The sequence below is a fragment of the Pinus tabuliformis genome, chromosome 3_2, assembly GCF_031772625.1.
Source record: "Pinus tabuliformis cultivar Carrire ecotype Pingquan chromosome 3_2, CPIR1, whole genome shotgun sequence".
Taxonomy (NCBI): Eukaryota; Viridiplantae; Streptophyta; class Pinopsida; order Pinales; family Pinaceae; genus Pinus; species Pinus tabuliformis.
The window spans coordinates 1,119,563,797-1,119,577,302 of NC_142302.1; the positions used below are offsets into that span (position 1 = coordinate 1,119,563,797).

General features: G+C 38.0%; 2 long non-coding RNA genes across 3 annotated transcripts; both read left to right on the forward strand.

Moving 5' to 3' along the window:
• Positions 1-1,551: 1,551 nt before the first annotated feature.
• Positions 1,552-1,943, forward strand: LOC149184594 (uncharacterized). The gene is made up of 2 exons (XR_016257791.1): positions 1,552-1,649; positions 1,898-1,943. It is a non-coding gene; the product is annotated as an uncharacterized LOC149184594 (long non-coding RNA).
• Positions 1,944-11,444: 9,501 nt separating this feature from the next.
• On the forward strand, positions 11,445-12,491 carry LOC149184595 (uncharacterized). Of its 2 annotated transcripts, none has more exons than XR_016257792.1 (3): positions 11,445-11,528; positions 11,727-11,814; positions 12,014-12,491. It is a non-coding gene; the product is annotated as an uncharacterized LOC149184595 (long non-coding RNA). The 2 variants fall into 2 exon arrangements; XR_016257793.1 differs by having other exon boundaries at positions 11,448-11,523.
• The last annotated feature ends 1,015 nt before the right edge of the window (positions 12,492-13,506 follow it).

A 13,506-nucleotide genomic window follows, 5' to 3' on the forward strand; every position in this document is an offset into this window, starting at 1 on the left:
ACTAAATATAAAAGCAAGAACCTATCATACTCTGAAATTGCCTCAACATCAACCCCATTATTCCTCCAAGTTGGGGCCAAGGAGATAGTTTCAATATCTACAAGTCCAATTGCTTCGAATTGAAAAAATGAATAAATCATAAAGTCAACAGAACCTAGTAGAACATTGCCAAACTTCCACTATATTTAATGTCAAATTTAAATCACCTTGCAATGTCACCTTACCTTCACGAATGCAAAGAACTACAAATATCTTTTCCCAAAATGTCCATTTGTTGTTGTAAGGTCCATATGCATTCAATATAGTTATATGTGAATTGAAACTTTAATTGAAGAAATTTATGCACAAACCTAAAAACAATAACCCGGAAATTGGTTTATATCATTTACAAACTTAAGTTTAGTGTCTACATTGCCCAATGATGAATTTGCATCAAATGAATTGTTATGGCCGGTGTTTCAACATTTTAATTTTATAAATTTAGATATGGAGACCCAGTAACCCTCCTCCCCCCGGTGAATTTCCCTAAAATTTGGGGGTTGTCTTAACATGTCCCCATGCATGTTTCCTCACTCTTATATTCCATGTCCATGTTCCCATGCATTTCAGCATGCTTCCAAGGTTATGGTGGCCCTAGGATATGAAATCAGAGAGACGTAACCAGTGGATGGGGTTGTTGTGGCCTCTTTGTTTTTTTTTTTTATACCCAAAGTAAATTCTAGATTATTTATTAATTATTTTAATCAAACATGTTTTGTTCTGCTGCAATTCTGTAGTTAGTTTTATGATTTATAAGTCTCGATAGTTGATGGAACCCAAAGCCCAATTCCTAGACATTTGTGCATCGAGAATTCTTTAGTTATTTTTATGATTTATAAGTCTTGGTAGTTGAAGGACCCCAAGGCCCAAAGGCAAGACATTTGTGCATCAGAAACTAGATACCATAAAAAAATCTTTGATTTGTTCGTTTAAGGATTTTTTAACTTCTTTCAAACTAAACAACCAGGTTGGGAGCTTACTATTTGCATTTTGTCTCATATTGAAATTTTTCCCAACTGGAGTCATCTGAAGATACTAGATCTCTCCCCAAATCCTTGTACATGCCTAGATACATATCAGATATGCATTATTCATGGACTCATATTAGAAAGTAACAAAACATTCATCTAGGGAACCATCTCAACCTTATTTAAATTGTTATGTAAGGAAAATTTTCCAGATTCACATCTGGAAGTGACGACATTTTATTTGACGGGCCATCTCATATTTATTTCAATTGTTGCAGGGAAAATTTTAATGTATTTTATTGGAAAATCAACTACACTTACTACGCAAAATCTCTGATATTTTGCAAACTTGAACTTGTCTGTTTTATTATTATCATTATTATTTTAATGCAGCAAGGCCTTGCATGTAAGTGATATTTTGTTTTTTGTGTATGGTGTAAGAATCGAGTCAAACAATCCTATTAAGTCACTAGATATTGCAAGGTTTATGTTTCTTTTCTCAGAATTAAGTGGAGTTAATTTATTTTGGTTTTGCTTCTCACAGGGTGTTCTTGCACTATGTGGAATGAATGACGAACAATCCAAGCCTGTCTTGCTTTGTTCCTGCAACGATAACAGTGTGCGCCTCTACGACTTGCCATCGTAAGTATAGCTGCTCTTGAGTTCATTATACTAAAATATTGGAAAATGGAAAAGCATTTTTGATCATTCTGAGAATGAAAACAAGTTGGGCTTCGGAATGCCTTTGGGCTATTTCAGGGTCATTTTGTCCTTGTTTTAAAAATATTTAATGGACTAGGAAATTGTTGATGCGCTCATTTATGGAGTTACATGAATGTGCTCATATTGTCTGCTTTTTGGTAAAATAACATTTACGGGTTTTGTCTCAGGTTTAAAGAACGATGTAGACTGTTCTCGAGAAATGAGGTGCGAGTATTCTAGCTTGGATCCAATGGATTAATTCAGAAGACTATTCTCTAAATTGATGGATCACAAAAGTCTTAGATCTAGGATTATTTTTCACTGGTGATGGAGAGGGGGAACTTAAAGTATGGAAATGGGATACCCAGACTCTATGAGAGGCTGAGACAACCTATAAGAGTTTTGTTGTAATTAAGAGTCTCCAGTTGAAATGCTACTGTGGTCACTCCGACCCTTGTTCATATCTCCCACATGTGAAGCTCCTCCTGTACTCTTTTCACTTAGCATACTCTAACTACATCCACGCCGCTATGATCGTATTGGTCTGTGGAATAAACTCACATTGACAGAGGTATCTTTAGATGGCCCTGGGCACAAATTCATTCCCTGGTTTTGTCGCTAATCATATGCCTTTCACTGAAACACAAGTAAGTCTCCTGCTTTCTTTCTGTAATCATCTGTGTCATGTGTTTTGCTTTATTAAGTAAAATCTAGTTATATGTATGGCATCTTCTGTTTACTGTAGTTATAGTTTTCTCCATTTTAATTTTTTCTATAACATTATTTGTTGACAGAGAAGTGGAGGACATTTTCCATCCCATCAGATGTGCATCACATACAAACTAATTTTGTTTCCACCCACAATGTTATGAAACCATCTCACAAAAAGATAGAAAAGATAGATAAACGCCTTAAAAATAAGCCTCTTCGAGGGGGAAACCTCCTTTACATTACAAAAATGAACAATTCTTCGATGATACAAATGACAAGACCTCATTTCTATATATAGGAGTCTAAGGGGTCATAATATAATCAGATTCGACATAACAATAATAATGTAAGGGCACAATAATAACAATATGGGGACTACATGGGCACAACAATATAATAAGGGGGTTGTACTAATAATAATAAGGGGATACACTAGTAGTATAGGGACCTAACATGCCCCTCTCCTTCAAAAAGTGTTGTCCTCAACGCTTGAGTAGTTCTTGATTCTTCTGTATAAAATTCTCATCCTTCTATGTTGAATCTTCAGCGGGTAAGTTCTTCCACTTGATGAGATGCTTTGAAATTGATTGATTTCGTAGCTGTCGACTTCTCGGTTCTGTGAATGCTTCAAGTTCCAATATGAGTTTTCCTTCCTTGTCAAGTTTTGGCAATATTGTTGGAAATGGGATCTTCGACAACTTTTGAATGAGTTCCCACCCTGCTTCACCATTCTTCCATTCATCCCTTGCTTTGTTTATCAAATTTGGTTGGATAATTATACCAACCTCTACCATTTCTGCAACCATGTGTTCAATTTCACTCCTTTGTGCATATGGGTATCTATAAGGCCTGATGTTTGGAGGAACACTTCCTGGAATAAAATGAATAACATGATCATGATCACGAATACATGGGAGACCTTTGGGAGTCTCAAATACCTTGGAATGATTGTCCAAGACTTTTTGGAGATCTGGATAAATACATGATTTCGATGTGGGAACCATTAGCGAACATAATTGTGCAATTATGTCCCGTTGTTCTTTCTTTAGAAGCTTTGTCATTCTGTCAGAGCTGATTATCTTTCCTGGTTTCCTTTTGATACCCCTTAATTCAACTTCCTTTCCTTCCGAAGAAAATTTCATGAAAAGTTCTTGAAAATTAAAAGCTATTGTACCCAAGGATTGTAGCCATTGGACTCCTAGTACAACATTAGTACCACCCATTGGAACAGAAAGCATTGGGCTATTCAATACATATTCTCCCATGGATAGCTTGATATTATGGCACTTTCCAGAGCAATTTATGGTTCCTCCACTTACAACCATCACTTGACACTCTGGTGCTAGATATAGGAAGCAATTCAATTCCTTGGCTATCTTACAATTAATAAAATTATGGGTACTACCCGAATCAATCAACACTATTACCTTTTTCTTCTTGATATGTCCTTCTATCTTTATAGTTTGAGGAGTGGTAATTCCAACCAATGCATTACAAGATATGGTCGGATTCATTTCTTCTTTCTCTGGGGTTGGTTCCTGGTGAGTATCCTTTTCTTTTGATGTTTCTTGATACTTTTCTTCCTGATATTTCACTGCTTGAACCTTCTTCTTCTTGATATGTCCTTCTATCTTGAGATTTTGAGGAGTGGTAGTTTCTTCCAATGCACTACAAGATATAGTCAGATTCATTTCTTGATGCTCGATGTGATCTTTCACTTCTTGAACATTTTTATTCTTGATATGTTCTTCTATATTGATAGTATGAGGAGTGGTACTTACAGCCAATGCATTACAAGATATGGTCGGATTCATTTATTCTTTCTTGATGTGATCTTTCACTTCTTGAACCTTTTCTTCATTAGGAGGCCTTTCTTGTAGTGGATTTGTCCCTGTTAGGCCCCTATTCTACTAGTGTAACCCCTTATTGTTATTAGTATAACCCACTTATTATATTGATGTACCCATGTAGTGCCCATATTGTTACTATTGTGCCCCATAGAAGCCCACTATTGTTATTATTGTGCCCTTACATTATTATTGTTATGTCGGCTCTGATTATGTTATGACCCTTTAGACTTCTATATATAGAAAGGAGGTCTTTTCATTTGTATCATCCAAGAATTGTTCATTTATGTAATGTAAAGGAGGTTGCCCCCTCGAAGAGGCTGAATTCTAAGGCGTTGATCTATCTTTTCTATCTTTTCTTGAGCTGGTTTCATAACATTTGGTATCAGAGCTTTGGATTCTAGGGTTTCGCTGCTCCAAACAGGTCATCGTGGCATTTTCACTATAACTTTTTTCTGTGACGTTTCAGAAGTCGCAAAAAAAACCCATTTGAGAAGAAATTGCGCTGAACCTTGGGTCCAAATTTCAGAGCTTTTCGCGCGATATTTGCGGAGATATGATCTGAGGAAGTTGGTCTTTTTGCAGACTCCTGAATTACATTCAAAACAGGTGACCTGGGGAAAATCGTCATAACTTTCTCTCTAAGCATAGGATTGAAATTTCGTAAGAAGGTACAGAAGAGGACGGATTGTAGTTTTCGTGTATATATTTTTCAGAGTCAAAGGTCGAAAAATTGACACGTGGCACTTCACACAAGTTTGCTATTCTGGAAAGGTCTATAATCAGGTCATCTTGGGAGATTGTGCATAACTCTTTTTTGGAGAATCCAATTTGGATCAGACTGGTGGCATTGGAAAGAGGACATAGAGGGATACTACAGGTAGCAATTTCAGAACTTAAATATCCGCAAGTATAGAGTTACAGTCGTTTCAAGATCGAAGTCCTAAAATCAAGAAAAAGCAAGATGAGGAAGTTTGATGGCAAGGATCCGGTAAATTGGATACTTCAGATGGAGCAATATTTTGATCTACATGGTGTACCACTGTTACAAAAGGTATGTATTGCATCTTCATATTTAGAACCGGATCAATTTTTATGGTATAAAGGGCTTTGTTCTCGTAAACAACTTGTTACGTGGTCAATTTTCACGGAGGAAATGATAGCACATTATGAGGATACAAAGAGCAACACCTTCTTTAGAGAAACACCACAACAATTGGAAAGAGTAAAAGGGCTTTGTGACATATTTGAAAGTAAAATCATGGCAACAAGGAAGTCTACCCCTCACAACTTTAAAGATGGACGTGTTGTTTCTGCTAGCCTTCCACAACCTACAAGGGTTACACCACAACAATTGGAAGAAAAAAGAGAAAAAGGGCTTTGTTACAATTGTGATATCAAATGCACTAAAGGTCATAAGTGTGCTGAGAAGAAATTATTTTACATAGAATATGAAGAGGAGGAAGAAAAGGATCAAGAAACATCAAAAGAAGAAGATATACGCCAGGACCCCACCCCAGAGAAAGAAGAAATAAATCAGACCATATCTTGTAAAGCATTGGCAAGAATTACCACTCCTCAAACGCTCAAGATAGAAGGACATATCAAGAAGAAAAAGGTGCAAGAAGTGAAAGATCACATTAGGAAAGAAGAAATGAATCCAACCATATCTTGTAATTCATTGTTCAAAATTACCACTCCTCAAACTATCAAGATAGAAGGACGTATCAAGAAGAAAAATGTTCAAGAAGTGAAAGATCACATCGAGCATCAAGAAATGAATCCGACCATATCTTGTAAAGGATTGGAAGAAATTACTACTCCTCAAACTCTAGAGATAGAAGGACATATCAAGAAGAAAAAGGTTCAAGCAGTGAAAGATCACATCGAGCATCAACAACAAGTTCTCCAACTTTTAAAGGATAACGCCACTTCGGTGCAAAATCAAACGAAACAATAGGTAGATCAACATCATAGTGGAAAATGTTTTGATGTAGGTGATTGGGTATTTTTACTGCTACATCTCAAGCAAGCTATTTATGAGAAGGAAATGTTGGCAATACTACATGCACTTAAAAAATGGCGACCTTACCGAATGGGAAGACTCTTCAAGGATGAGGATGTGGAAGCATTGTTTTGTGCTATTTATATTATCCAACTAGATTGGATAAACAAAGCAAGGGATGAATGGAAGAAGGACGAAGAAGTATGGCCACTTATTCAAAAGTTGCAAAAGATCCCAATTCAAACAATATTGCCAGAAATTGAAGAGGAAGGAAAAATCATATTGGAACCTGGAGCAATCACAGAAACAAGAACCCGACAGCTACGAAATCGATCAATTTCAGAGTATCTCATCAAGTGGAAGAACTTACCCATTGAATATTCCACATGGGAGGACAAGAATTTTATACATAAGCATCAAGAACTACTCAAGCGTTGAGGACAACGCTTTTTGAAGGAGAGGGCCATGTTAGGCCCCTATTCTACTAGTGTAACCCCTTATTGTTATTAGTATAACCCACTTATTATATTGATGTACCCATGTAGTGCCCATATTGTTACTATTGTGCCCCATAGAAGCCCACTATTGTTATTATTGTGCCCTTACATTATTATTGTTATGTCGGCTCTGATTATGTTATGACCCTTTAGACTCCTATATATAGAAAGGAGGCCTTTTCATTTGTATCATCCAAGAATTGTTCATTTATGTAATGTAAAGGAGGTTGCCCCCTCGAAGAGGCTGAATTCTAAGGCGTTGATCTATCTTTTCTATCTTTTCTTGAGCTAGTTCCATAACAGTCCCACATTCTTTCAAACCTTCCATGTCTTTCTTCAAATCTTCCATGCCTTTCTTCCAATATGCTTTCATACCATTGATATCAGCTTCCATGGCATAGATAAAACTATTTATCTTTTGCTTCTCTAGAATATCATTTACCCTTATATTCAATTTTTGAAAGTCCTCAATGTGCTCTACCATTGAACCCTTTTGTTTGAGATTTATCAATTGGCTAAAGAAGGTGTTGCTCTTGGTATCCTCATAATGTGCTATCATTTCCTCCGTGAAAATTGACCACGTAACAAGTGGTTTACGAGAAAAAAGCCCTTTATACCATAAAAATTGATCTGGTTATAAATATGAAGATGAAATATGTACCTTTTGTAACAGTTGCACCTCATGTAGATCAAAATATTGCTCCATCTGTAGTATCCAATTTACCGGATCCTTGCCATCAAACTTCCTCATATCACCTTTTCTTGATTTTAGTAGCTTGATCTTGAAACGACTATAACTCTGTAATTTCAGATCTCCAAGTTTTGTAATTGCATCTTGTAGTAGCCCTTTGAGTTCTCTTTCTAACCCCGCAAGTCTGATCAAGATTGGATTCTGCAAGGAAGAGTTATGTCAAATCTCCCATGATGACCTGATTATAGACTGGTTCAGTAGAGCACACTTGTACGAAGTGCCATGTGTCACTGTTTCAACCTTAGGACCTGAAACTGATACAAAAAAAACTATAGTCTGTCCTCTTTCTGCAACTTCTTATGAAATTTCAATCTGATGCTCAGAGAGAAAGTTATGATGATTTTCCCAAGGTCACCTGTTTAGGATGTAATTCGGGAGCCTGCAGAAACCCTAAATGTCTTGGACTGTATCTCCGAAAATATAGCGAAACAAGATCTGAAATTCAGGCCCGAGCTTCACCAAAATTGCGGCTCAAATGGGTTTTAATTTCAGAGTCTGAACCTTCGCAAAAAAATAATTATAGTGAAAATTCCACGATGACCTGTTTGAGATGGAATTCTGGAGTTTTTCAAAACCCTAACTTCCTCAGATCATATCTCCGAAAATATAGTGAGAGAAGATCTGAAATTTTGACTCGAGGTGCAGAATGATTTCGGATCAAATGGGTTTTTGTTTTATCTTCTAAAACTTCATAGCGAAAAAGTTATAGCGAAAATTCCACAATGACCTGTTTGGAGCAGCGAAACCCTAGAATCCAAAGCTCTGATACCAAATGTTATGAAACTAGCTCACAAAAAGATAGAAAAGATAGATAAACACCTTAGAAATAAGCCTCTTCGAGGGGGAAACCTCCTTTACATTACACAAATGAACAATTCTTCGATGATACAAATGACAAGACCTCCTTTCTATATATAGAAGTCTAAGGGGTCATAATATAATCAGAGTCGACATAACAATAATAATGTAAGGACACAATAATAACAATAGTGGGCTTTTATGGGGCACAATAATAACAATATGGGGACTACATGGGCACAACAATATAATAAGGGGGTTGTACTAATAACAATAAGGGGTTACACTAGTGGTATAGGGACCTAACACACAATCATAAATTGGCTTTTGGTAAGATTTGGGACCATATTTATCAATTTACGGTCTTATCAAAGTTTTCTATACTTTCAGTTTCATTTCAGATCCATTTATACTTTTTATGAAATGTGGTAATGCACTTTCAGAAGTTGATGGCATATTTCTCCGAGAGTAGACTTTCATAATTGTATTGTCATTTATCTGCATATTTTGAGGGACATATTCTTTTTTTCCCCTTGGAAAAATCGTAATTTTATTCATGAGACAAAATTACATGTTGTAGATGCTAAAAAGCATATGCATATGAGCTGTTCCTATTTTCACAGGACACAAAAAAAAATTTAAAAATTACAGCTAGCCTATTCTTTTCTGCCTTTCTTCTTTTCCACTTTTCGCCAACCTCCATTGTTGGGAGTGGATGTTACAATGGCCAGCTAATTTTCATTTGTGTTTATTGGGTATTCTTTGTCAGAGTCAGATCCTTCTGATCCATGAGCTCGTTTGTTGCCACTTACTTCCATTTGTGTCTCTTGTTGCTGCAGGGGGTTGTAGGGCCCCGGGTTGTAGGGATTGGTGTGGTTTTTCTCTTCCATTTGAGTGTTGTTCTGGTCCTTTTGAGTATCTGATTCTGCCTTGTTTCTTGTTGTTTCTGCTTCTTCTTCTAGAGGTTCTGTATACTGCCACCCTTTTGGCTTTTTCTGTTGCTTTTTATTCCATTTGGGGTCTTTTTTGGCCTGTGGACAAGCATTATGTAGGTGTCTTGTTTGTAAACATCCACGACATCGAAAAGTTGTATTTTCGTAGTCTAATGGTTGTATCCACTGTGTACTCTTGAAGTTCAATGTAATATTGTCTGGTAGTCCTTGACTCAGATCTACTTCTACGCATATCCTGGCAAAAGTAAATATTCCCCTTGTAAGTCTGTCCTCATCAATCTTTAGGAACTTTCCCAGGGAGTTCCCAATGGCAATTAAAACATTATGATGCCAGAAGTGTAGTGGAAGGTTGTGCAGCCTGACCCAAACTGGCATTTTTGATACCACCATAGTGTTGGCATCGAACTCTGGGAACCAAGGGGTCATGAAGAGACCAACATTGCCCCAGAACCATGGACCCTTGTTAAGGATGTGTTCCCATTCTTGTGCTGTGTTAAATCTGACTATGAAAAACCCTTTGGGGCATAGGTATATTTCACATTTAGGTGACCATGCATCAAATATCCATTGGTGCAAAACATCAGATTTCAGCCAAAAACCATTAAACCTATATATTACTGCGTTGTTATAGAGATTTGTATATAAATCAGTTACCTCCAGCATTGAGACTGTGAGGACAGGAGTCTTAGATTTTTGTTCCACAATGTAGGGCCCTGGTAATTCGGGCATTGTTGCTAGTTTGGTTTGGGCTCTTTCCTTTCCTTTCATTGCATCTTTAAAGGATCCTGTACTCTTTGAGTTGGTTTTAGAGCATCCGCCTAAGACACAGATTGGTTATGATGGTTGAATCTTTGACGATGCCGTAATCCTAAAGTGTGTGGTTGTCTTGCACCGTGTCCTGAATAAATAAGATGTTGACTGTTTGTTGGGATTCCGAGGTGGAGTTGTATTTCATGCCTCAGGTCTTGGATCCTCATCTCCTTGTTGAGCCGCCAGAAGATATGTCTATCCTCCACACTTTTGATGAAGATTTGTAACGGATCCGCCTCCGGATTGTGTAGATTTGTCTTAATAGGAGCTCGCTCTGTTATCAAGGTGTTTGAATCTGTTAGATCTGGACACAATGCCCAGAGTTTCTTGGCCTTCTTTGGCACCACTTCTGCACAAAGCTTCAACACGATCCAGCGGGTAGTAGCACCACCGATCTGCATGCCAAAGGGACCCTTTTGGTATCTGAGTTCAATGTCTACCAGATTTAAGGCATGTTCCTGCATTGCCAAGATAAAATGTAGCCCCATTCCCACATGATCTGGTAAAACCTGGACAAAAACTAGTTCCATCCTCCTGTAGAGATGATCTCTCAATATGGGGTAATGTTCAGTTATTAAATGCCCAGAATCATGAAGTAAAAGATCGAGGAGTAAGCTGCCAGTTTTTTCATGTATCCCTCTGTCTCCCTTTAAATTAGCGTCAATGGAACGGTATTGGGCATTACTGGTTCGAGTAGATCCTTCCGGATCTCGCCAGATCGAGGGCATATCTGTCTTCTGGTTGATCAGATCTGATGGGATGTGTCTCCATCCCTGGATAAAATTCTGATCCGGCTCAAGGGCGATCAATCCTTGCCCATGAATGGGTTTGCCCGTCTATGAAAGATGGTTGTTTCGGATCCGCATTTGTATGGTGTATTCTGCATGGCCGCCTTTGGTTCTATTGCCTGGAGAGTGAAATACCTGTCCGGGGCTGCCATAGATTCCCAGGCCGCCAAGCGGAGAAGTCACTTCAGCACGAGAAGGTGTTCAGGTAGCCCACACCCTCAGATCTCTCACTCCTGGATTATGCAATGGTGATGTCCTGCCTCTCGGCGTTGGGATTTTCCTGAGCAGCATAGGGCTACGTCTCTTGAGCTTGTGTCTGTGGGAAGCGAAAGATGCGCTGAAGGGCCTTGACCGAGATCGTGGGCGTGAGCATGAACCTGAAGCGGAAGAAAATCCTAGATATGGTGAGGGGCCTGACTTTGACCTTGATGGACTTGTCCGCCATGGCGTGCCAGATCTCGCCATGCCTATGCCACTGGTGAAGAACTGTAAACCCTCAGAACGCATGTTTTCCCCGTAACAATCCAACATGTGACATTTCACCTCAAGGGACATATTCTTTTATTGCAGTTGGGTTGTGATATTTTCCATCTCATCATATGTGCATCGTGCAAACTGATTTTCTTTCCTCCCACAATCATTTACTAGCCCTCAGTAAGGTTTGGGACCATATTTACCAATTTATGGTGTTATCAAATCTTCCAATACCTTCAATTTCATTTCAGATCCATTTATATTTTTTTTATGAGCAGTTGTAATGGATTTTTGGAATTAGATGATATATTCTCCTGAGACAAGACTTTCATTGTTGTATTGTCATTTATCTGCATGTTTTGAGGGACATATTTATTTTGCAGGTGGGCTATGACACTTTCCGCCTTCTTAAAATGTGCATCAGATGCAAGCTGAATTTTTTTTCCATCCACAATCATTTACTGGCCCTTGGTAAGCTTTGGGACGATATTTATCAATTTATGGTCTTATCAAAGCTTTCTATACCTTCTGTTTCATTTCAGAATCGATCCATCTATACTTTTATGTGGTAGTGCATTTTTTGAGATTTGATGATATATTCTCATTAGAGTAGACTTTCATGATTGTATTGTCATTTATCTGCATATTTTGAAGGGCATTTATTTTGCAGGTGAGTTATTGCTGGGGCTGCTCCGTTGTTGACCAAGTTCCACAAGTTGTGGGCTTTGTTAGTTTAGGATATCCTTTTGGTGTGCGGCTGCATCAATAATCTTTGGTGGGCACCACAAATCTACTCTGCAGTCTCCAAAATCAAAGGCAGTATTGCAGCCATTCCCTTCTTGCAAAGCAAAGCCCAGCAGATGCAAAAATAATGGCACGTCCTGTGTACTTTGGACGATGTTCGAAAGGTTTAGATGTGACATACCTGGGTTGTAAGATACTTGTTGGTGAGGCTGATTAGGCTGTGCGACAGCTATCACATTGCTCAATCAACAAATATTTGATTCTCTCACTGTTGGACTTGATTTGATTATTTTTTCCCCTTTGGTATAGTGTTGATTAAGATACGGGACTGGTTGAATATACTGTTACTGATTAGCATTGAGTGTGAATATCTCATCTTCTTCTCAGTTTCAAGAGTAAACTTATATTTCCTAGATGTTCCTAGTGGAAAATGTTTGAATAATTTTGGTATGCAAATATCTTGTCTTCTTCTCAGTTTGAAGTGGAAACTTGTATTTTCAAAATGCACCCAGTGCAAAATGTTTCAATAATTTTGGTGATCTGATAAGTATACGTTGTGCAAACTTACATCTATTCTCATTAATTAGATGGTGTCTACGCTGCATTGATTATGCAAACTTACATATATTCTCATTAATTATATGGTGTCTAGGTTGCATCAATTATACAAACTTACATCTATTCTCATTAATTAGATGGTGCCTAGGCTGCGTCGATTTTTACTCACTATTACACAAGCAAACATTCATCCTTGGCATGCGTACGAACATTGTTCAGCAAGGGGTGGAGCCTATATGGCCTTGGTTTTAGGCTAAAATTGGGGATGCCGTTTAGATGAAAAATCTGAGTTGTAGAAGTAAGCTAAGAGTTTATGGAATCAAGTGGCAGTGAGAACTGAATTGTAATTGCAATTTGAGCTTTGTGTTTGTGCTGAATCAGGTCTTATTTCAAACAAGAAATTGCTGCTGATACCTGGCTATTCAGTCTAATAGATTTAACCATCGGAATTACCTTGCATATCCTCTCACGACAAATTAAAGGAGAGTGTACAAAGAATCTCTGAAATGTGTAGAGAAGTTATAAGCAAAAGAGAAATTTAGAAGAGGCACCGCATATCAATGTGATTGGATAATGTTTCTAACCCTCTCAGCCATCGGCATCCATCAGCCTGGTCGCTTTGATGATGAGTTACCCCTGATCCGCAAGGGTGTCGTACAAAATATCGGATCCTGAGTTGATTAAGTTAAAACGACAGTTAGCAGAATTGTTGGCAGCTTTTAAACGAAGTCCAAAAGCATAGTAAGGTACAAATTCTGTGAGATTACCAAGCCCATTCTTGCAGATCCCATCCCAGCCCCAAATCCACTGATAGAAAACGTAAGGTGGGTAAAACTTGTGGATCCATCAATGACGATGAAG